Source organism: Oryx dammah, unplaced genomic scaffold, assembly GCF_014754425.2.
Source record: "Oryx dammah isolate SB20612 unplaced genomic scaffold, SCBI_Odam_1.1 HiC_scaffold_17, whole genome shotgun sequence".
NCBI lineage: Eukaryota > Metazoa > Chordata > Mammalia > Artiodactyla > Bovidae > Oryx > Oryx dammah.
Window position 1 is genome coordinate 72,395,299 of NW_024070201.1, and position 23,260 is coordinate 72,418,558.

The 23,260-nt window shown below is 47.5% G+C and overlaps 1 protein-coding gene across 5 annotated transcripts in view; it reads left to right on the forward strand.

The window, feature by feature from the left end:
• Nucleotides 1-23,260, forward strand: part of TSPAN18 (tetraspanin 18) — a 204,526-nt gene that overhangs the window by 25,405 nt on the left and 155,861 nt on the right. For 4 of the 5 annotated variants that reach the window (XM_040259068.1, XM_040259064.1, XM_040259065.1 and 1 more), the window contains exon 2: nt 14,299-14,377. The exons of the other annotated variant lie outside the window; for it this stretch is intronic. The gene's annotated coding sequence lies outside the window, so the exon portion shown is untranslated. The remainder of the gene's footprint in view (nt 1-14,298; nt 14,378-23,260) is intronic. 5 annotated transcript variants of the gene reach the window in all.

The window sequence follows — 23,260 nt, forward strand, 5'->3', positions numbered from 1 at the left end:
TTTAGAGTCCCTGAACGGGGTTAGCTAGAAGAGTTGCTGTCAGAGCAGGGAGAGGGGTGTTCTGAGACATGTGCTGAGCATCCACTGAGTCCTGATGGGAGGTTCCAAGAATGGAGAAGAGCACTCCCAGCCTGCAAGTGTGGGAGAGACACACATGAATTCAATTCAAGGCTGGCAAGGTTTGCACTTGACTTCCCAGCACATGGTGCTCTGGGAGAGGGTGGGAACACGGTCTTCTCCAAGCCTGACCCTGGCAGCCTGGCAGATGTGTTTATTTCTTCCTTTTCCACTTGGGAGGCAGGCGTCTGGCAGGGTGGTTAGGCAGGCAGGCTGTGGGGGCCAGGCTGCCTGGGGTTCAGATCCTGGCTCTTACTGTTGAGATTTGGGATCTGAGGCTAACTCGTATGCTTCCATTTCTTCATCTGTAGAATGGGGAGAGTAATGGTAGTTTTGGCGTGGATGGTGTGATGGTGAGGCCTTAATGAGGTGGTCCACCTAGGTGCTTAGAGCCCCACGTGGCCTCACAGATGGGATGAGCAAGCAGCTTGTATTAGTTGTTAGCCTGGGGATCTTACATGGGTGTATATTTCTCCGTTTAAAAAATAATGTTTATCGCTTTTTTTCTGATTGTAAAAATCACTCATACACAAACACCAGTTCCCTAAAGATACCCACTGGTAACATTTTGCTGTAGTGTTTTTCCACTTTTACCCCGTGCATTGAGTGCATGTATGCATGTGTGTGTAATTGGGCATGTACTGTCGAAGTATACGCTTCAAAAAATGATAAATCCTGAATCACATGTAAATCTAGACTGAACAAGGATCAAAGGCTGATTTAACTTGTAAGTGGGGGAGCCAACAGGAGAAGCCCGTGGGTAAAGCTGGTTCTCAGGGGAACTAGAGAGTCAACAGTTATGTAGGTATGGGAGAAAGAATACTGGAAGAAGATGGCTGGATTGGATGCACACAGCTTAATCCACACCTTTGGGTTATCTTTTCTACCAGGCTAAAAATCATCTACAAATTCACCTGTAACCTCTCATGAGTCAAAGTCACGTTTCTCTAGAATCCTCTAGATCAGCAGCCCCCCACCCTTTTTTATCACCAGGGTCCTGTTTTATGGAAGACAGTTTTTCCGCCGACCTGGCTGGGGAGGGGAGGATGGTTTCAGGATGATTCAATCTCATTACGTTTATTGTGCACTTTATTTCTATTATTATTACATCAGCTCCACCTCAGATCATCAGGCATTAGATCCTGGAGGTCTGGGACCGCTGCCCTAGAGAATCACTCCTTGGGTGAGTCTGCTTAACAGTGCTCCAATGTGATGGTGAAAGTTCAGTTATCATTTATCCTACCAGTGTCTATATGTTCTTCCTGATCATATCCTAGCTAACTGCACGCTTCACCTTCTATACTTAATATTCCCTCACATTCATTTTTTTTTTTCAAAAGCAAGTTTTGAGGAAGGACCAGGAGTCCACCAAGAGTGTGACTTGTCCTTCAGCCCAGCTTGATTGAGGTGCCCCCCACCCCCAACCAGGGAGGCCTGGCGTGCTGCAGTTCATGGGGTCGCAAAGAGTCGGGCACGACTGAGCGACTGAACTGAATTGAACCGAACCCCCCCACCTTGGGGTCCCAGGGCAACTGCATTGGCCTCAGTCGCCTGCTGCATTTTCTTGTATTTGTCAACTTCCTTCTCTCTGTCTCTCCATCTAGACTGAGTTTCCTGAGATCAGAGATTTGTTGAGCCGAACCACCTTCCTGATCCTTCTTTCCCAAGCACCTAATAGGTGACACATAGTGATTCTTCTGCCATGCTTGTCGAGTGAGCGAACAGGCATGTTAAGAGGCCTGGCCTTCCTCAGTTATGAAAGATGAACCCTGCTGTGCCGAACTAGCGGGGCTCCTCCCAGGACTGGCTGTGTGCTTCTGTTGAGTCAGAGAAGTTCCCAACCCCCACTTAATATCTCAGCGTTCTGACCGACGCCCACCCCCACCCCCCATGCCTGATTCTGCCATTTAATTGTGTTTGGAGGGCTCTACACACTCAGTCTAGATAACGTGGCTCTCTCTTCTCTGTAGCACTCTTGAGACTGAGCTGAGTTCCTTTCTTTTTCCTAATCAAGGTCTTAAAGGGGTAAAAAGTTCTTGGCCACCTCCAGCTGTGGAGGGAGAGGGGTGATGGAAGGATTAATCTCTGAGCGATGAATTTTAAAGCCCTCTTGTTCCACGTGTTGGGAAAAACCCATCAAAATGCTAATAGATCTGCCGTCTCACCTCCCGCAGACTCTCTTCTGCATTGGAATATATTTAAAGGGAAATATATTGGGCACGGAAGAATTACAAGGAGTTGGGGTGTCTTTTTCCCCGATTCCACCGCAGCCCCGTGGATTGTAAAGGCTGAATTAATAGCCCCACGTTGCAGAGGAGAGCTGTGGTGGGCTGCAGGCTTGGCCCTTCAGTTATGAGTTCTCAGCTTTCGGCTTCCTGGCTAACGGCAGGGCAGCTGGTTTGGAAACATCTCTATTACTGTCGTATGGCTTTTTAATACTGATTCTCTCAGAGGCAGAATAGCCTCAGACAGGCGTTCCTGTAGGTGTAAAGCTGGCTTGCACAGTGGATCCCCATTGAGTTCAGGGTCTGCAGCGTGTTGAGACTCATTTTGTGCCAAAGTCAGTTTCAGCACTGAGACGGTCTCAGCTTTTCTTGAACCCTATGCTGGGAAATGCTGGATTGTTCTTGAAGCCTTTGAAACGCCAGACATCTTTGTCCAAACAGCCCAACGGCCTGCGAACGCCTCAGATGCATCCTCTGGAGACAGGATGCTCAAGGGGTTAGCCTAATGCACACTGGACTCCGGAGAAGTGGCTCCAGAACTTTGGCTACAGACAGCACCATAAGTGCTGGTCCTTCCTCCGCCTGGTCCAGCTCTGTCACGGCAGACAAGTGACCTCTCTGAGCATCACTTCCTTCCTTTGTTAGTGAAGAGGAGGATGCTGACCACTTAGTACAAGAGCACTGAGGCTTTTACTTTCCTGTGCTTCAGATGGCACAGTGAAGCCGGGGCCAAGCGAGTCAGGCTCCATCTTCAGAGAAAAGCCCCTTAAACCCTTAGGGCTCCTGGGTCCCTCTGGGAGCTTGTCTGACAGGTCTGCGGGAGCCCCAATCTCCTTGTGAGAATGAGTGAGCCTTACTTAGCAGACAGTCTTATGGATTCTTTTTCCCTTTCTCTATGAACTAAACCAATGTTTGGGCTTCCCCGGTGGCACTAGTGGTAAAGAACTCAGCTGCCAGTGCAGGAGACATAAGAGACGTGGGTTCAATCCCTGGGTCGGGAAGTTCCCCTGGAGGAGGGCATGGCAACCCACTCCAGCATTCTTGCTTGGAGAATCCCCATAGACAGAAGAGCCTGGAGGACTACAGTCCATGGGGTCGCAAAGAGTGGGACATGACTGAAGCGACTTAGCATGCTCACAAACCAATGTTTAGTTACATAAAACCCTGTGGCTCAGTTCACTTTCCTTATCTGTGAAATGGGAAGAGTGGTGATTCTCTCCTTGCAGTGTGGGAGGAAGAGGAATGAAGAGGAGGAGTACAGTCTGCTCCAGGGGAGGCACAGCCTTTGTCCGCCCTCCCCCTCAGGTGCCAAAAAGTGCTTCCAGTCGGGAAAGAGGGGGAGCAGATGCAGAGCATTGCCCGCTGATGACAGGGCCGTCTCACCAGTTCTCCTTCCTGTTCTGTCAAGCATCGTAGGGGGTGGCACCTGTCCGATGGATCCCCGTACTATGCGGAGGGCACAGGAGACCCTGACTGGCACGTGTAGAAAAACTCCAGACCTGACAGCAGGTGCCGAGGAGGGGAGATGATTACTAATGACAGTTGCAGTGAGAATGAACAGCTTCACATGTTAATTTGTGGGGAAGGTACCTCTCTCTTCGGGGCCCTTCCACCCTCCCCAAGCCACCAAGAGCTAATGGGCTCAGATTGAGAGTCCCTCACCGACCAGGCAGATCCTCCTGGGCCCTGGCTAGCAGTGCCAGCGCCCCTGCACTGTGCCCGATGGCAGGTGCGGCCCTCCCCTCCCCAAGCGAAGATAAATCATACCTCCCAGTCTTTCTGAGGATGTCATGGCTCCCACTTCAGCCCCATCGAGACCCTGGGACACAATTAACCAGCTCATTCAGGGATGCATCATGGGAACAGAGGGTGATGGGGCTGAGTGACAGGGCGGGCGGCCCTGGGAAGCGCTCTCCCTCCCCCAGCAAGACAAGTGCAGGTGGAGAGGCAAGGCAGAGGCGTGATGAGCTCAGGCGGCTTCATTAGGGCTGCCCGGGGGATCTTTGAGATGCAGGACGCAGCAGGAACTCGTCCTGAACAAGCCTTGGCTCCTCTCCCTCTCCCCCACCCCCATGTCAACCCCCTGCGTTGCTAATTTAAAACAAAGCCAAACGAAGCCCCAGCTTTGCTTTGGAGCTGTAAACTGCAGAGGTTTTATCCATCCACAAGCGATGCATCTGGCTGGCAGCAGCCCAGCCTGGATCCCGTGGCCTGGCATTGTTGTGGGGTGAGGGGGCCCAAGGCTGAGCTGACTTCCAGGACTCACTGAGGATGCTGTCCCTTCTTGGGGCTCAAGACCCACAGTCCTTGTGATCACAGAACTCAGAAGGAAGGCCGGTCCACCTAGGGTGGCTAGTAGATAGGGAGGGAGAAAAAGAGAGAGAGAAATAAAGAGAGAGATTTCTAGCAGGAGCTAGCCAGGAAAAGGCTCATCATTGAGCTGATCACCTTCTTCCATCTCTCCTTTTCTTGCTGCCTCTTCCAGGAAGACTTCCCAGCCCTCCACTCTGACATCCTACTGACTTGGGATTCTAGGATATCAAGAGGCTCTCAATCAGTCATCTTCAACATTATCTGGAAACTTAATATGTAATCAGTTAGAAAGTCCATCTATTGGGAATTAAAGTGGTAGGCTGTATATACAGGGTATAGACGCCACCTGTTCTGAGTATAGACCCCTGAGGGAGAGAGGGCAGGGTCTGAGGACTATGCTTGGAACCACTGATCATGGCCACTACCCTCTTTATAGAAAGTAGCACTAAGTTCTTTCATGTAATTTCTATGGCCTCTGAGGGCTTATTCTGTGCTGAGCACCGTGGGAATCATTAATAATCCCTTAGCTCATCTAATTGGAGAAGGCAATGGCACCCCACTCCAGTACTCTTGCCTGGGACAGCCCCATGGACGGAGGGGCCTGGTGGGCTGCAGTCCATGGGGTCGCTAAGAGTTGGACACGACTGAGCGACTTCACTTTCACTTTTCACTTTCATGCATTGGAGGAGGAAATGGCAACCCACTCCAGTGTTCTTGCCTGGAGAATCCCAGGGATGGGGGAGCCTGGTGGGTGCCGTCTATGGGGTCGCACAGAGTCGAACACGACTGAAGCGACTTAGCAGCACCAGCAGTTCATCTAATCTACAGCTCAGGCCACTGAGGTAGGACTGTGGTGGTCCAGAATTTGCAAATGACTAATGTGAGGTTTAGTGGGATAAGTAACTTTCTCAAGGCCCCAAGGGTGGCAGGTAGCCTAGTTGAGACTCATACCTAGGCCTGTGGGAGAGGAAAGCCTGGTCTCTTGACCATGGTGCTTACTGCCATTTGACGCTGAGGGCACTCCCCCTACCACCCACCCTGCCCCACAGTGCAGAGGGGCAGTAGGCTCTAGCGGGGGATTTGTTCCCTTTGAGCCTACTCACAGGTAACCATCCAAATGGTTCCACACTGTCAGCTGAGCCTGACCTTTCAGCCGTTTTGTTGTTGTTCATTCACCAAGTTGTGTCCGACTCTTTGTGACCCCATGGACTGCAGCACACCAGACTCCCTGTCCTTCACTATCTCCCGGAGTCTACTCAAACTCATGTCCATTGAGCTGGGGATGCCATTCAACCATCTCATCCTCTGTCGGCCCCTTCTCCTCCCACCTTCAATCTTTCCCAGCATCAGGGCCTTTTCCAATGAGTCAACTCTTCACATCAGGTGGCCAAAGTATTGGAGCTTCAGCTTCAGCATCAGTCCTGCCAATGAATATTTAGGGTTGATTTCCATCAGGATTGACTGGTTTGATTTCCTTGTTGTCCAAGGGACTCTCAGGAGTCTTCTCCAGCATCACAGTTGAAAGCATTAATTCTTTGGCATTCAGCCTTCTTTATGATCCAACTCTCACATCTGTACATGACTACTGGAAAAAAGATAGCCTCTTGGGGCCCACAGGAAGTTACACAAATAGTTAAAAGTCTTTCATTCCTTCTCTTCTCTTATCTCCATTAACCAAGTTCTGCCTTCCTACTTTTCATATAAAACCCGTTCTTTTGCAGGTCCATTTACTTCCATCTGTCCTCCTATTCATTTCTCCAGTTACCTGTCCATCTGTCCGTCATCCATCCATCCAGCTATGTGCATCATCCGTCGTCCATTCTGTCTCCATGCACCCATGCACGCTTGCATTCATTCATCTGCACATTTCTGCATGCAGGTATCCATTGTTCATCTTTCTATATCTTTAATTATTCATCTATCTCTGCAACCACCTACAATCTAGTTCCTTTTTCTCTTCTACCATTCAGTTCTTGTGTAGATCCACTCTCTACCCATCCATCTATTCATCTATCATAGCAACTATCCATTCACCCAACTATTACGTGCTGAGTCAGGAACTGAGACCACAGAGTGGGTAAGACATCACCCACATCCTTCAGTCTGATGGATGAGAAACATCACATGAACAAAAAAATAGGCTGTGCTTTGGTGCTGACTTTACTACCTATATACACAGATTGTCACAAGAGCCCAGGGAGCAGTGATGAATCATGCCTGTGTACGTCTGGGAAGGTTTCTCAGAGCAGATATTGAAGAAGGTTTTGCAGGATGAGTTTTCCAAAACACTAGTTTTCCTAGTGATTTGGGGATGTGGAGGTGGGGCTGAAGTTCAGGATTAGGAAAGGCAGAATGGACTTCCAGGCAGAATGAAAAGCAGCCAGATCCGACTGAGTGTGGTGGTGTGGCATGAGTGTCCAGGTCAGTTCAGTTTGACTATGGGGTCTGTGCATAATGCAAGGACCCGAAGATGGGCGGGAAAGGCAGCCAGGGGTCAGATGATAAAAGGTCCTGTGTATAGGCAAAGGGAGGCCGGGAAACCCACTGAAGCAGGAGAGAAAGAAATGGGCTCTGTCTGACAGCAAAGGAGAGGGCATGTTGGAAGGAACAGAGGCAGCAGGCTGGTAGACAAGAGGGAGCCTACTTGCAGTAAGCAGACAGGCGACCTCGGGCTGTCCCAGGCGGGGACCAGCAGGGAGCTGTGGTAAGGATGGAGAAACAGGGATGACTGGGGGGATGTGGGGTGGAAGAGAGACAATGACGGAAAGAGGGAAGTCTGATCTGGGTGTCCCATTCCACAGGGTGCTCTGCTTTTTAAAAGCCAGTAGGCTGTATACTCCCAGTGTGTACACCATTGAATATATATATATATGTGTGTGTGTGTGTTTATATTATTTCAATTTAATATAGAGTAGAAAACATCAGGGTAGATATTTAAGTCTCTCATCTGGGTCTTATCCAGGATACTGAAGTGGCTGTCAGATTTTTTTCCTATTATTTATTTTAAAATGCAGATTTGCTTTGCTTGGAAGAAAGAAGAGGAGGAAGAAAATTAAGTTTTGAACCAGACCTTGCAAAATGGAAGTACCTGGCTAGTATCATCACTAACTAGCATTGACTAAGCTCTTATTGTATATTTCACAGATTCCAAGGCACCCTTCTTTATATCTTCTGCTTCTGTTAGGTCCATATCATTTCTGTCATTTATTGTGCCCATCTTTGCATGAAATGTTCCGTTGGTATCTCTAATTTTCTTGAAGCGATCTCTAGTCTTTCCCATTCTATTGTTTCCCTCTATTTCTTTGCACTGATCACTGAGGAAGGCTCTCTCCTTGCTATTCTTTGGAACTCTGCATTCAAATGGGTATATTTTTCCTTTTCTCCTTTGCCTTTCACTTCTCTTCTTTTCATAGCTGTTTGTAAGGCCTCCTCAGACAACCATTTTGCCTTTTTGCATTTCTTTTTCTTGGGGATGGTCTTGATCATTGCCTGCTGTACAATGTCATGAACCTCTGTCCATAGTTTTTCAGGCACTCTGTCTATCAGATCTAATCCCTTGAATCTATTTGTCACTTCCACTGAATAAGAGATTTGATTTAAATCGTACCTGAATGGTCTAGTGGTTTTCCCTACTTTCTTCAATTTAGGTCTGAATTTGGCAACAAGGAGTTCATGATCTGAGCCACAGTCAGCTCCTGGTCTTGTTTTTGCTGACTATTTAGAGCTTCTCCATCTTTGGCTGCAAAGAATATAATCAATCTGATTTCAGTATTGACCATCTGGTGATGTCCATGTGTAGAGTCTTCTCTTGTTTTGTTGGAAGAGGGTGTTTGCTATGACCAGTGTGTTCTCTTGGCAAAATTCTGTTAGCCTTTGCCCTTCTTCATTTTGTACTCCAAGGGCAAATTTGCCTGTTCCTCCAGGTACCTCTTGACTTCCTACTTTTGCATTCCAGTCCCTTATAATGAAAAGGACACCTTTTTTGGGTGTTAGTTCTAGAAGGTCTTGTAGGTCTTCTTTGAACCATTCAACTTCAGCTTCTTCAGCATTATCGGTTGGAGCATAGACTTAGATTATTGTGATATTGAATGGTTTGCCTTGAAAATGAACAGAGATCATTTTGTTGTTTTTGAGACTGCACCCAAGTACTGCATTTTGAACTCTGTTGTTGACTATGAGGGCTGCTGTTGCTGCTAAGTCACTTCAGTCGTGTCCAACTCTGTGGGACCCCATAGATGGCAGCCCACCAGGCTCCACCATCCCTGGGATTCTCCAGGCAAGAACACTGGAGTGTGTTGCCATTTCCTTCTCCAGTGCAGGAAAGTGAAAATGAAGTCGCTCAGTCGTGTCTGACACTTTGCAACTCCATGGACTGCAGCCTACCAGGCTCCTCTGTCCATGGGATTTTCCAGGCAAGAGTACTGGAGTGGGTTGCTATTGCCTTCTCCGATGAGGGCTACTCCATTTCTTCTAAGGGATTCTTGCCCACAGTAACTCTTAAAGAGATAGGAATACCAGACCATCTGACCTGCCTCCTGAGAAATCTGTATGCAGGTCAAGAAGCAACAGTTAGAACTGGACATGAAACAACAGACTGGTTCCAAATAGGAAAAGGAGTGTCAAGGTTGTATATTGTCACCCTGCTTATTTAACTTATATGCAGAGTGCATCATGAGAAACGCTGGGCTGGAAGAAGCACAAGCTGGAATCAAGATTGCTGGGAGAAATCTCAATAACCTCAGATATGCAGATGACACCACCCTTATGGCAGAAAGTGAAGAAGAACTAAAGAGCCTCTTGATGAAAGTGAAAGAGGACAGTAAAAAAGGTGGCTTAAAGCTCAACATTCAGAAAACGAAGATCATGTCATCTGGTCCCATCACTTCATGGGAAATAGATGGGGAAACAGTGGAAACAGTGACAGACTTTATTTTGGGGGGCTCCAAAATCACTGCAGATGGTGAAATCACTGCAGCCATGAAATTAAAAGATGCTTGCTCTTTGGAAGAAAAGCTATGACCAACTTAGACAGCATATTAAAAAGCAGAGATATTACATTGCCAACAAAGGTCCATCTAGTCAAAGCAATGGTTTTTCCAGTAGTCATGTATGGATGCGAGAGTTGGAATATAAAGAAAGCTGAGCGCTGAGGAAGTGATGTTTTTGAACTGTGGTGTTGGAGAAGACTCCTGAGAGTCCCTTGGACTACAAGGAGATCCAACCAAGTCCGTCCTAATGGAAATCAGTCCTGAATATTCACTGGAAGGACTGATGCTGAAGCTGAGAATTCAATACTTTGGCCACCTGATGTGAAGAACTGACTCCTTGGAAAAGACTTGATGCTGGAAAAGATTGAAGGCAGGAGGAGAAGGGGACGACAGATGGTTGGATGGCATCACTGACTCAATGGACATGAGTCTGAGCAAGTTCTGGGAGCTGGTGATGGACAGGGAGGCCTGGCGTGCTGCAGTTCGTCGGGCTGCAAAGAGCTGGACACGACTGAGGGACTAAACTGAACTGAAGGCACCCTTGTTAAAAAATATGTTAAGGTCTCTGAAATGGGGGTGCATCAGACAAAAAGTGATGTCTTAAGCAAATAGCTTCACAGGCACTGTTTTCTCTTTATCAGAAGCCCATAAACTAATGGTGCAATTGTAACCCATGGAGTCTTACATTCAAGAAACAGGGCATTACGTGCCGGGCTCTTAGCTGAGTCCTGTGTGTACATTCGCCATGTCATCCTCACATCGTATGAGTCATCAGCTGCTGTTAACCCTGTTTCCCAGATGAGGAGCTGAGGCGTGGAGCAGGAAGTTCATTTGCTCAAGGTCACCCAGCTTGTCAGAGGTGGACTCAGGATTCTACAGTTTGTTGTGATCCACATAGTCAAAGGCTTTAGCGTGGTCAGTGATGCTGCAGCTGAAAGCTCCAATAATTTAGCCGCCTGATGTGAAGAGCCCACTCATTGGAAAAGACCCTGATGCTGGGGAAGATTGAAGGCAGGAGAAGGGGGAGACAGAGGATGAGATGGCTAGATGGCATCACCGACTCAACGCACATGAGTTTGAGCAAGCTTTGGGAGATGGTGAAGGACAGGCAAGACTGGCATGCTGCAGTCCATGGGTTCGCGAAGAGTGACTGAGCGACTGAACAACAACAGGATTCCAACCTGTTTCACTTTAAAACTGCAGGTGGAGGGGGTGGGTGGGCGATTTTTGGATAAAAGCAAGAGTAAGTCCAGGGCATGAGACTGCCTAGTCAACCGCAGCCGCCATCACCCTGTTGGCCACCTTTCGATGCTGCCTCTTGTCACCAGCCCCGCGCCCTGGCCCCCACATTGCCGTCTTGGCCCTAAACCCTAGGATTCTTTTCCCCTCCTTGGAGGGCTCTGGGTCTAACATCTGTAATGACTTCCCTCCCCCACAGAGAGGATGGGGCTGGGAGGTGATCTCAGGGGAGAGGGGAAGAAATTCCGAGCCCAGCTGGTTTCCCTCACACAATGCAGATTTGCTTAAATGGGAATTAGGATTAGTGCCGGATTTCACCTCTCCTGGCAGGCTGGTAATAAACTAATCTCCTCTTAGGCTGCAGGAAGACAGAATTCCATCGAAGACTGAAGACAGCTTCGGGCTCCGGAGTGCAAAACCCGAAAAGTAATTTTGTTGTTGACGGGCCTTGCTCGCACCTCCTGACACACAGCCCGCGGCTCCTTCCCAGCGTGGCTGCAGCCTTTAATTTTGTTAATGTGTGACATTCACCCAGGCTGTGTGGCTGACAGGCACACTTGATATTAATACGTGTTCCTCGTGGTCCCTAGAGCTCATCAAAGCTCATTATCAGTTCTGAGCCTGTAAATGTAGTTCCTGGGCTCAGGTGGGCCAGGAACATAGAGATGCTCCGGGGAAGTGGAACAGTGGACAGCTACGTAAGCCAAGAAATAAACTCCTGCCTCATCCAGGGAACACGACCTCCCAGGCCACCGGGAGGTGAGCAGAAAAGCAACTCTGAGTTCAAGTTTGCATTCAAGCAAAGGGGCTCCTGCCCTGCTATTTGAAGGGAGTTAATCCAGTATTGTGGGGCTTCCCTGGTGGCTCAGCATGAAAGAATTCGCCTGCCAGTGCAGGAGACTTGGGTTTGACCCCTGGGTTGGGAAGATCCCCTGGAGAAGGAAATGGCAAATCACTCCAGTATTCTTGCCTGGGAAATCCCATGGACAGAGGAGCCTGGCGGGCTACAGTCCATGGGGTCGCAAAAGAGTCAGACACGACTCAGTGACTAAACAACAACAACAATAGGGAGAACGCAGTTTGTCAAACGTGATGTTTGCAGAGCCTCTGCCTGGCCGTCCACCTTCGAGGCATCCAGGCTTTGAAAGTGCTTGAAAGCATCCACACAGAAATGAGTGCATCAAGGGGACCATGGCCACACGGTGGTAACAGCCAGAAATCGAAATACTCACATATGCCTGGTGGGCGAGGTGAGGGATGGTGGTCCACACCTACCACGGATACTGTGCAACTGTGAAGAAGACTCCAGAAGATGCCTGTGTGCTCTCTTGCAGCGGTGGACATGGTCTCACAGAGAGCTGGGGTTGTATAACATGCGAAGATCCCGCGGTCTGCATGTGGGCCACCATGGGTACATGCTTATCCACACATGTACACAAATACGGTTGCTAGTGGTGAAGAACCTGTCTGCCAGCGCAGGAGACATAAGAGACGCAGGTTCGATCCCTGGGTGGGGAAGGTCCCCTGGACGAGGGCATGGCAGCCCACTCCAGTATTCTTGCCTGGAGAATCCCATGGACAGAGGAGCCTGGTGGGCTACAGTCCATGGGGTCACTAAGAGTCAGACATGACTGAAACGGCTTAGCATGCACGCACACACATATGTGATTACACGGACTATAGCCTGGAAGGTCATATCACAGAGATTGCACAGTGAGTCTATCTGTTAAACAGGATAAATGAGTATGGAAAAACTTGCACTTTTGTAGTTAAAAATGAAAATTATGTACATATACATCCTTATCCATATGTGTATGGATGTATATGGAGACGGGTATGACTGTAGGTGTATCTGTTACATGTATATGTATCATGAATTTCTCTGACTGTATCTTTAGTCTGGCCCATGACATTCGAGGCCCCCTGGGCTGACACCACTTGGGTGGATGTCTGAGGCATCCAAATAAATAGCCAAATTAGGTAGCCAAATAAAACGAGGTCATGTCCTCCAGCCAAGCCTTGTTCCCCATCAGTTAGCAGGGAGTTCCGAGAACTTCTTTTATGCATAGGGTGTGCTGGTGCTGGGACCTACAGGACAGACCTTGAACTCATTGCTCTCCTTGAACTAGGCCTCCCCCACCATGGACAGGGCAGTTTCAAAGACTTGACTCCCCTGAGTGTCGTCCCGGGTCTGTCCCTTTTCAGCAGGATGGCCATATGGGCAAGTTAACGCCTCAGAATTCATCGTGGTCCTCATTCCTAACGGGGCCATACTTTCTCACGAGATTGTTGAGGGCATTGGGATTGTTGTCATTATTATTTGAGGCAACATGAAATTTAATTGGGGCTTCTGTGCGGCCGGGTCATTGGAAGGTAGGGATGGGGGCCCCCGGGCCTCCCTGTTTCTGCTCAGCTGTGTCTTTTGCTCAGCTGGGCATGTGAATGAGCTGATCCCCTGGAACCGGCCTAAGCCTTGGATAACAGGTATGCAGCCTGGACGCAGTGAATTTGATCCTTCTCCAGTAACCTTTGAACTCTTTGTGAAACTGACAGAGAGGAGGTGGGGGGTGTGGGGAGAGGCTGGATTTCTGGGTCCTGGGCTCTGGAGCTGAGTTGTTTTTCTCACCATCAGAGTGTTCTCTGCCTCCTACTTACCTGTGTCTAAAGACCAGATCTTGACAGTGTGGGTCTGCCCTAGAGCCTGCATTCATTAAGCAATGATTAATTCGCTTTCACATTTTCAAGATGACTCAGAGAGCCTTTACTTCGCCTGAGGAAAGTGGAGTCCCCACACCAAGTTGATAACATTCTAGCTAGAAGCAAAGAGACGCAGTGTGGTGCTGTGATCAGCCCGCTCCGTGTCATCACAGGGCCGTTGTACAGGCTCCTGGGGTTATTTTAGAAGACTGAAAATCCACCCTGGGCCCTAGGCACTGGGGACGCCATCCTGGGACCCTTGGTGGGTCTGGGTGCTTGCTTCTGTCTTGCTGGGCCCTGTCTGGCTTCTGTATCACCTCCCGCAGAGATGGGAGGAGAGAGTGGGTGAACATCTAAGCGACGTGGCAACCAGAAGCCACGTGCCCCCCATCCTTTGCCTTATTTGTTTATTTTTGGCGGTGCTGGGTCTTCGTTGCTGCGTGGGCGTTTCTCCAGGTGGGGCGAGTGGAGGCCACTGTCTGATTGTGGTGTGCGGGCTTCTCATTGTGGCGGCTTGTCTGGTATGGACCACCAGCTCCAGGACACACGGGCTTCAGTGGTCGAGGCGTGTGGGCTCAGTAGTCGTGGTGCATGGGATCTTCCCGGATCAGGGATCGAACCCATGTCTCCTGCATTGACAGACAGATTCTTTACCCCTGAGCCACCAGAGAAGGCCCCCTTAGCCTTTTAAAATGTATTTCTCTCTGTCCTCCTTCTAGAATTTATCCTGAAGCCACCATCGGAAAGAGACCTCAGGAGAATCTTGACACCCCAGACAGAAGACACCAGTTGAAAAAGGTACGGTTGGTGCCCTGGAGGCGTGGATCTCTACTTATTCAAATAAGAGGATCGAATCTTCTCTCCTCTCCCTGCTCCCAGACCCTCTGTGACTGAGTGAGAAAGCTCTCAGTTCGTGCTGGAGGCTGCAGGGCAGGCGAAGGGCGGCTTTCCTCTTGTCCTCACCCCCAGATGTTTGCTCCATGATGGGAGCAAAGGTGAGGGGTGAGGGATGAGGAGAAGGAGGCTGACGCTGAAGGGGGAATCTCACCAGACTGGGTGCTGCCCCACTGTGGGGCGGAAGGTCAGGGTTGGTCCTGAGACAGCCCAGGAGGTAAGGGTTGAAGGGCTGGAGGAAGTGAGCCATCTAGGGGAAAGCAGAGTTCCTGGAGGCTCACAGAGGGTCCCACCTCTGTCAAGGACCCCTCCCTCCCCTCCTCCACATGCCCCTCCCCAACACCTCCTCCACACCTCTCCCCCACACCCCCCTACCCCACACCTCCCCTCCCCCACACCCCTCCCCCGCACCCACCATAATCTTGGGATTGTGGGAAGGAAATACCTTCCTAGGGTGATTTCCACCCCTGTCTCTCCCCTCCTCCCCTCCCCCATTCCAAGACTCTTTTTTTTGGATAAAGTTTAAATCCACAAGTACTAGGGTCAGTCATCACATTCCACGATGGACTTGGGAATGGAAAAGCCTTGGTCTGCTTCTTGGGTTCTGGAAGCTTCTTGGGCTGCTCACCATCCCAGGTCTGGTGAGAGGCCGGGTCGCCTCATTTTTTCCCTGAAGGTTCCTGAATGAGGAGCCAGGATGTTTGGCTTCTGGCTCTCAGTCTGTGCCTCATTTCCTCGTCTGTAAAAATGGGGCAGCAGTGACTCAAATCTCTGTTCCAACCACACGTCCCCGGTTGCTGAGGTCCCAAGACCAGGGCTGAGCTAGAGGAAGGGACAGGTGGTGGTATTGGGGTGGGGGGAGCGGCAGGGAGGCAGAGGTTTGGTCAAGTCTGTGGCGAGGAGAGGGGATTGGAAAGCTCTGAGAGAGCTGATTGCCTGTCTTGAGTAAAGGATGACGCAGACCCTCAGGGGAAAGAGCACGGGTGCAGACCACAGAGATGTAGATGGAACTGTGTTTGAGGCACCACTAATCAGAAGAGTCAGACTCACTAACCTTGACTGAAGCTTCTCCATGCCAAGTGCAGGGTTAAGTTGCCGTTCCTGTACCAACAGCCCTACTGTCACCTCCATCTTAGGAAAGAGAAAACCAGGTCTCAGAGAAGTTAAGTGACTCGCTCAAGGTCACACAGCACTGTGTGGCTGAATTTGAAGCACCTCCCTGAACTACCCAACCATTCTTGTGCATTTTACTTACCGGTTCTATGACTTGAATCTTAAGGTAAAAAAATTTCCCTGAAACCAAATCACATCTCTGAACTTCATTTCTTGAAAAAGACACGAACATCTTTTTAACAATTTTTTTTTTTTTTAAGTTTGGGTTCTTGTTAAAATCTCTGCCACTCTTGGTTTTCTGGTGCCCGTGGCTGGGTTTGTACTTGGTCACTTTTGGAGTCACTAATCTGATATTCCACCAGTTTCCAAGCTCGTCCTGTCAACGGTGGAGTGTGCCTCCTGGCTGGCTGGGGTTATTTTAGGTTGAAATCCGAGGCAGGGTGGCCAGGTCCTAGCAGCAGATAAAGCAGGACCAGGTCAAGGGCCACCCAAGTGGGCAACGCAGAGGAGCACTGAGGCCAGGAATCGGTGGGGGGGGGCCTTCTCTGGAGCCCTCAGAGCATCTGCCTGCAGCTCCCTGGGCTCCACCGGCCACCTCAGCCATAATAGTCTGTGTAAACCTCCTGATCCCCGCAGGAAGCAATCACCTTATCAGAGGCTGGATTCCTGCCTGATTTTCTTAATCAGGGGAAGGCGCTGAAGTGAGTCAGAAATAGCTTAACTTCCTCAGGATCTTTCTTTAAGGGATGTTTCTCCATCAGGGGAAGCCTTGGGGCTTGGGTAAGAGGAAAGAGTCTCTTGAAGTACAGAAAGAAAAACAGTAAGGAGGCTGTTGATCTTGGTTTACCATCAGCAAGGCTGCTGAGACAGCAGTGATCTCGCCTGGCCTCTGTTGTTAATCAGGAAACAGAAATGTTATAGTCACAGGGAGCACGTAAAGATGACCATCAGCTACGGGCAAACAGGCGTGCACTGTTGTGGGAAATGTTTGCCAGCCTCTCATAGCCAGACTGACGGAGGCTGAGTCCCAGCTCCGCCCTTCAGTAGCCGTTTGACTCCAGACGAGTGCTTTGATCACCCAGAATGATCTCAGTTTTCTTATCTATTAAGTGGGCAAATAGCACGCACCCCCACTGGGTGGTTGTAAGGGCCAGCAAATCGCCAGCGCGATGCTCCTGTTTGCTTTGAACGAGGGTCGCTCCCTGGAATGTGTGGGTGGCCTTCTGAGGTGACCTCTGTGAAGAGGCTTGGGCTCTTGACACGAGAAAGCTGGGTGTTTGTGAGCGCACAGTGGGGTCGCCCTGGAGACACATACCTCTCTCTGTACGTGGTCTAAGAACGGCCGGAGAGGAAGCGCCTGGGTGTGTCAGCTCTCTGTTCTGACACTCCTGGGTCGTGAGGCCATGTCGGGTGTGAACAGTTCTTCCTGAGCCTTAATTCCGTGGTTTATGTTTGACTCCCAGTGATCTTTCCTGGACCCTCTCTGGAGGTAATCACGGATCCTTCCCACCTCCCGAGAGGCAGCGATTAGTAAACTCTTTTTAGGGACAGTTGGGATTTTGGAAAGTGGTAAATTATTCTAGGGTTCACCTCTAAAAAGCAGCAAGGTTAGGACCCAAGCCCAGGGTTCCTGCCCTAAAGAGAGTGTTTGCCACAGCACCCCACAGCACCCACAGTCCCCTCAAAGGCACTCGTGCACATTTCCAGAGGCACACTGTGTGTGTCCTCAGGGACTCCAGCTAATACTACGGCGGCTCCCCGCTGTGCCCACAGAGGCACCTAAAACGTTCATGAGGCACCCCCCGGACTCACATCATCACCCCATGGCGTTCATGGTGGTCCCCACGCGGCTTAAGAGCGCCCTGCATGCCCGCAGTGACACACCGTGGCAGGCACGCACAGTGGCACTGCTCCTGTGTTCTACACCCAGGAAGAATGGGGAGTCCCTTGATGTTGTTATCTCCCCAGCCAGCCCTTTACAGCAGGCTGCGCAAATGAGTGAAGGCAGCTTCCTGGAAGCCTCCAGGTCATCCTCCTGCTGAGATCTCCCAGCAGGAAGCGGGTGGCTGGTGGGTGGTGGGTGGTGGTGAAGAAGGCCTGGCTGCCACCGCCTAGAGCCTCTACCCACTTATCTATTCTCCCTCTTGTTGCTTGTGCTTTTGGTGTCATGTCTAAGACTCCGTTGCCAAATCCAAACTAATAAAGATTCACCTCCGTGTTTTCTTCTGAGAGTTTTAAGACCTTAGCTCTTAAATTTAGGCCATCGATTCATTTTGAGTTCATTTTTATATATGGTTTGAGGTAGGAGTCCAACTTCATTCTTTGGCACTTGAATATCCTTGGACTACCATTGAAGAGACTGTTTTCCCCCATTCATAGTCTTGGCACCCTTGTTGAAAGTTCATTGGCCATAGGTGTCTAGGTTTGTTTCTGAACTCTCAATTCTATCCCACTAATCTATTTGTTGTTGTTTAGTGTATAAGTCTTGTCCAACTCTTTGTGACCCCATGGACCGCAATACACCAGGCTTCCCTGTCCTTCACTGTCTCCTGGAATTTGCTCAGACTCATGTCCATTGAGTCAGTGATGCCATCCAACCATCTGATTCTCTGTCATCCCCTTTTCCTCCTGCCCTCAATCTCTCCCAGCATCAGAGTCTTTTCCAGTGAGTCAGCTCTTCAGTTCAGGTGGCCAAAGTATTGGAGCTTCAGCTTCAGCATCAGTCCGCCCAATGAATATTCAAGGTTGATTTCATTTAGGATGGACTCGTTTGGTCTCCTTGCTGTCCGCCGGTCTATATGCCTATCCTTATGCTGTTACCATGCTGTTTTGATTACTGTAGCTTTATGTGTAAATTTTAAGAAGAGTATTAGTATATTTTAAAACTCCCCAGGTAATTCCCATGTACAGCTATGACTATGCACTACTGGTGTTTTAAGGAAGATAAAGCACAGTCAGGGAGGCTGGTTGGGAGCCTGCCAGGATGATCCAGGGCAGAGAAGATGTAACCCTGAACTAAAGCTTCAGTCACTGAAGTGAAGAGGCCATGATAGGGTTGAAAGAGGTTAATGAGGGAGATATCCTGATTTTCCTTGATTCTGGAAAGGCTTCAGAGATGCCAAACAGAAGACAGTGGTCCAGGTGAGCCTGACTAACCTCTTACCCAACCCTAGTGTGATTTGGAGGAAGACCTGAGTCCCAGTCCAGCTCATCTGCCTGTGACTCATGGCAGTAACCTGGTCCTTCTCTGCCCTCCAGGGTATTGTCCATACCAAACCTTTCCTTTCTTTTCTTTTTCAAGTTGTTTAAAATTTGCACAAGTTCATCCCAGGACCACACACACATTGTCCCTGTGTTTTTCCCTCTGAAATGTCCTCTCTCCCTGACCTGGTTGGCTGTGAGAACAAGGCCAGACCGACCCTTCACTCTGCGGGGTGACCACTCCTTCACGTCGTGGATAGTTAATAATAAGTCTAAACTTCCTCATCTAAAAATAAAGCAAAGTATTACTTTTCTGTTCATGTAGCAAAAATGAGCATAACATGCCCTTAAAAGGTTTTATTTTTTTTTAAAGAAATGACATATATCCACACTATGAATCACAGCTGAAGAACTTTCAAATAGCAAGATGTGGCAAAGAGGGAGGGAGTATTTATTTTCAGATGCGTTTCAGCATCACAGAGGGGAAATGCCTTGCCCAAAGCCACAGAGCTATGGAAGGAGATGGCCTTAGTCTGCAGGTCTTCTGACCTGGACTGGTGATCATCCTGCTGCATCAGCCACCGTTTTTATTGGTTAACAGTGTAAACTAGGGCTTCCCTGGTAGCTCAGTGGTAAAGAGTACACCTGCCAACGCAGGAGACATGGGCTCGATCCCTGATCCGGGAAGATCCCACATGGCGCGGAACAACTAAGCCTGTGCCCCACAGCTACTGAGCCTGTGCTCTAGAACCCAGGAGTTGCAACTACTGAGCTCAACATGCGGCAGCTACTGAAGCCTGCACACCCTAGAGCCGGTGCTCTACAGCAAGAGAAGCTATCGCAATCAGAAGCCCATGCACCGCAGCAGAGAGCAGCCCCCACTCGCCGCAACTAGAGAAAGCCTGTGCACAGCAAAGAAGACCCAGCACTACCAAAAATAATTAAAAAAAAAAAAAAAAAACACGTGTAAACTAATGTATGTTAATTAACAGCCTACAAATAAAGAAAAAAGCCCAAATCAGCCGGCAGTGCTCCTTTGGTGGCCATGGTAGTATATTATCTGCCCAGAGCTGTTGATGTGAGAAGATGTGAATGGAGACATTCCCTGTGCTTTGGGGTTTGCCACGATGTCTTCCTTTTCTGGACCACGAGCAGGGCTGTGTTATGGGATGGAGCCAGGAGAGTGGGGTCTGGACTCTGAAGCTGTTTTCTCTTTTAAAGTACACTTTGTTTTCTAGAGCAGTTTTAGATTCATAGCAAAATTGAGGGGAAAGTGCAGAGAATTCTCATATTCTCTCTGTCTCTGTACATTCCTACACACACATGCAGCCACCCCCACTACTGACATCCCACACCGGTAGTACATACATTACAGTTGAGGAACCTACACTGACACATCGTTATCACCCAAAGCCCATAGTTTATGCTGTGGTTCTCTGTTGGTGTTGTATATTCATTTTATGGGTTTTGACAAATGGATAATGATGTATCCACCATCACAGTATCATACAAAGTAGTTTCACTGCCCTAAAAATCCTCTGTGCTCCACCAATGCATCCTTCCCCCACTACTAAACCCTGGAAACCTCTGATCTTTTTACCATCTCTGTAGTTTTGCCTTTTTCCTGCATGTCATAGAGTTGGAATCATACATATGGAGCCTTTTCAGATTGACTTCTTTCACTTAGTAATGTACGTTTAAGGTTCTTCCATGTCTTTTCATGTTTTGATAGTTCAACTTCTTTTTTTCCCCTATTTTTTATTGTGGTGAAATATATATAACAGAATTTAATGTTTTAACCATTTGAAGTGCACAGTTCAGTGATATTAAGTGCATTTAAAATTGTTGTGCAACCATCCCCACCATCCATCTCCAGAATGCTTTTCATCTTGTAAAAATAAACATTAAACAATAATTTCCTATTCCCTTCTCCTCCCAGCCTCTGGCAAACCCCATTCATCTTTCCTGTTGCTGTGATTTTAACTTCTTTAAGTGCCTTATATAAGTGGAATCATCCATTATTATTATTTTTATAATGGCTTATTTCACTTAGTGTAATGTCCCCAAGGTTTGTCCATGTTGTAGTGTATGACAGAATTTCCCTCCTTTTTAAAGTTGAGCAATATTCCTCTGTATGTGTAAACCACATTTTGCTAATCCAGTCATCTGCTGATGGACCCTTGGAGTGCATCCACATTTTAGCCATTGCCAATAATTCTGCTAAGTTCATTTCTTTTTAGCACTGAATAGTATTCCATTGTCTGGTTGTATTACAGTTTATTTATCCATCATCTACTGAAGGATATCGGGCTTCCCTGGTGGCTCAGACAGTAAAGAATCTGCCTGCAATGCAGGAGACCTGGATTCGATCCCTGGGTGGGGAAGATCCCCTGGAGGAGGGCATGGCAACCCACTCCAGTATTCTTGCCTGGAGAATCCCCATGAACAGAAGAGCCTGGTGGGCTGCAATCCACTGAGTCGCAAAGAGTCGAATATGACTATGTGACTAAGCACAGCACAACTGGAAGATATGTTGTTTGCTTTCGAGTTTTGGCAATTATGAGTAAAGCTACTGTAAAACTTCTGCAGGTTCTGGTGTGGACGTAAATTTTCAACCCATTTGAGTAAATGCTAAGAAGCACCACTGCTGGATTATACGGTAAAAGTTTGCTTAAGTTTGTGGGAAACTGCCAAGCTGTCTTCCAAAGTGGCTGTACTAGTTTGCCTTCCAAACACCAGTGGATGAGAGTTGTTGTTTCACATCTTTGTCAGCATTTGGTGTCAGTGTTTTGGATTTTGGCCATTTTTACAGGTGTATAGCAATATCCAATTTTGTTTCAGTTTGTACTTCTCTGATCACATATGGTGTAAAGCATCTTTTTATATGCTTATTTTCCATCTGTGGATCTTTGGTGAGCTGTCTGTTCAGGTCTTTTGCCATTTTTAAATTGGGTTATTTGTTTACTTATTGTTTGGTTTTACAACAAAGCAAGTTTATGAATTTACAAGTTCTTTGTATATTTTGGGTAATAATTCTTTATCTATGCATCTTTTGTAAACATTTTCTTCCAGTCTGTGACTTCTTGTTCTCTTGACAATGTCTTTCAGAGAACAGAATTTTAAACTTTTAATCAAGTCTAGCTTATCAATTATTTCTTTCATGGATTATGATGCTGTATCTGAAAAGTCATTGCTATACCCAAAGTCATGTAGATCTTTCTCCTGTGTTATCTTTTAGGAGTCTCATAGTTCTGTATTTTATGTTTAGGTCTGTGATCCATTTTGAGTTAATTTTTGGGATAGTTATAAGATCTGTGTCTATATGTATGTGTACGTGTATGTATGTATATATTTTGCTTGTGGATATTCAGTTGTTCCAGCACCATTTGTTGAAAAGACTACTTCTCCACTGTATTCCTTTTGCTTCTTTGTCAGAGATCCATTTGCTGTATTTGTGTGGGTCTGTTTCTGCTCTTTATTCTTTTCCATTGGTTTATGTGTTCACTGTTTTGCCAGGACCACACTGTTTTGATTACTGTAGCTTATAAGTCTTGAAGGCAGTAGTGCCAGTCTTATGACTTTGTTCTCCTTCATTGTAATGTTGGCTATTCTGGGTCTTTTGCTTCTTTATGAGACTTTAAAATCAGTTTGCAGGTATCCACAAAACAACTTTCTGGAGTTTTCCCTGAGGTTGTATTGAATCTATAGATCAAATTGGGAAGAACTGACATCTTGACGATACTGAGTCTTCCTATCCATGAACATGGAATATCTCTCTAATCATTTAGTTTCTTCTTTGATGTCTCTCATCATAGTTTTGTAGTTTTCCTCATATAGATCCTTTACATATTTTGTTAGAACTATACCTAAGTAGTTCATTTCTTTTGCTGCCAATGGAAATGTATACCTTTTTAAAAAAATTTCAAATTCCACTTGTTCACTGCTTGTGTATAGGGAAGCAATGGACTTTTATATACTAAGCTTGTATCCTGCAACCTCACTTTACTATAAATACTTATGAGTTCCAAGCAGTTTTCGGTCAGTTTTTTCAAATTTTAAAGATAGACAATCATGTCATATGTGAACAAAGACAATTTTATTCTTTCCTTCCCAATCTGTAAAATTTAAATACCCATAGAAAGTAGAAAAGTTTCCTTCCTAATACATGAAAACAAAAAAGCCTATGTCTTATTGCACTAGCTAGAACTTCCAGTACAATATTGAAAAGCAATGGTGAGAAGGGATGTACTTTCCTCATTTCTCAATGGGAGCATTTCTAGCTTTTCACCATTAAGGATGATGTTAGATATGGGGTTTTATAGACATTCCTTATCAAATTGATAAAATTTCCCTCTATTTCTCTAGTCTTCTGAGAGTTTTATCATGAATGGGTATTGGATTTTGTCATGCTATTTTTATATCTATTAATGTGATCATGTGATGTCTCTTCTTTAGCCAATTGATATAATGGAT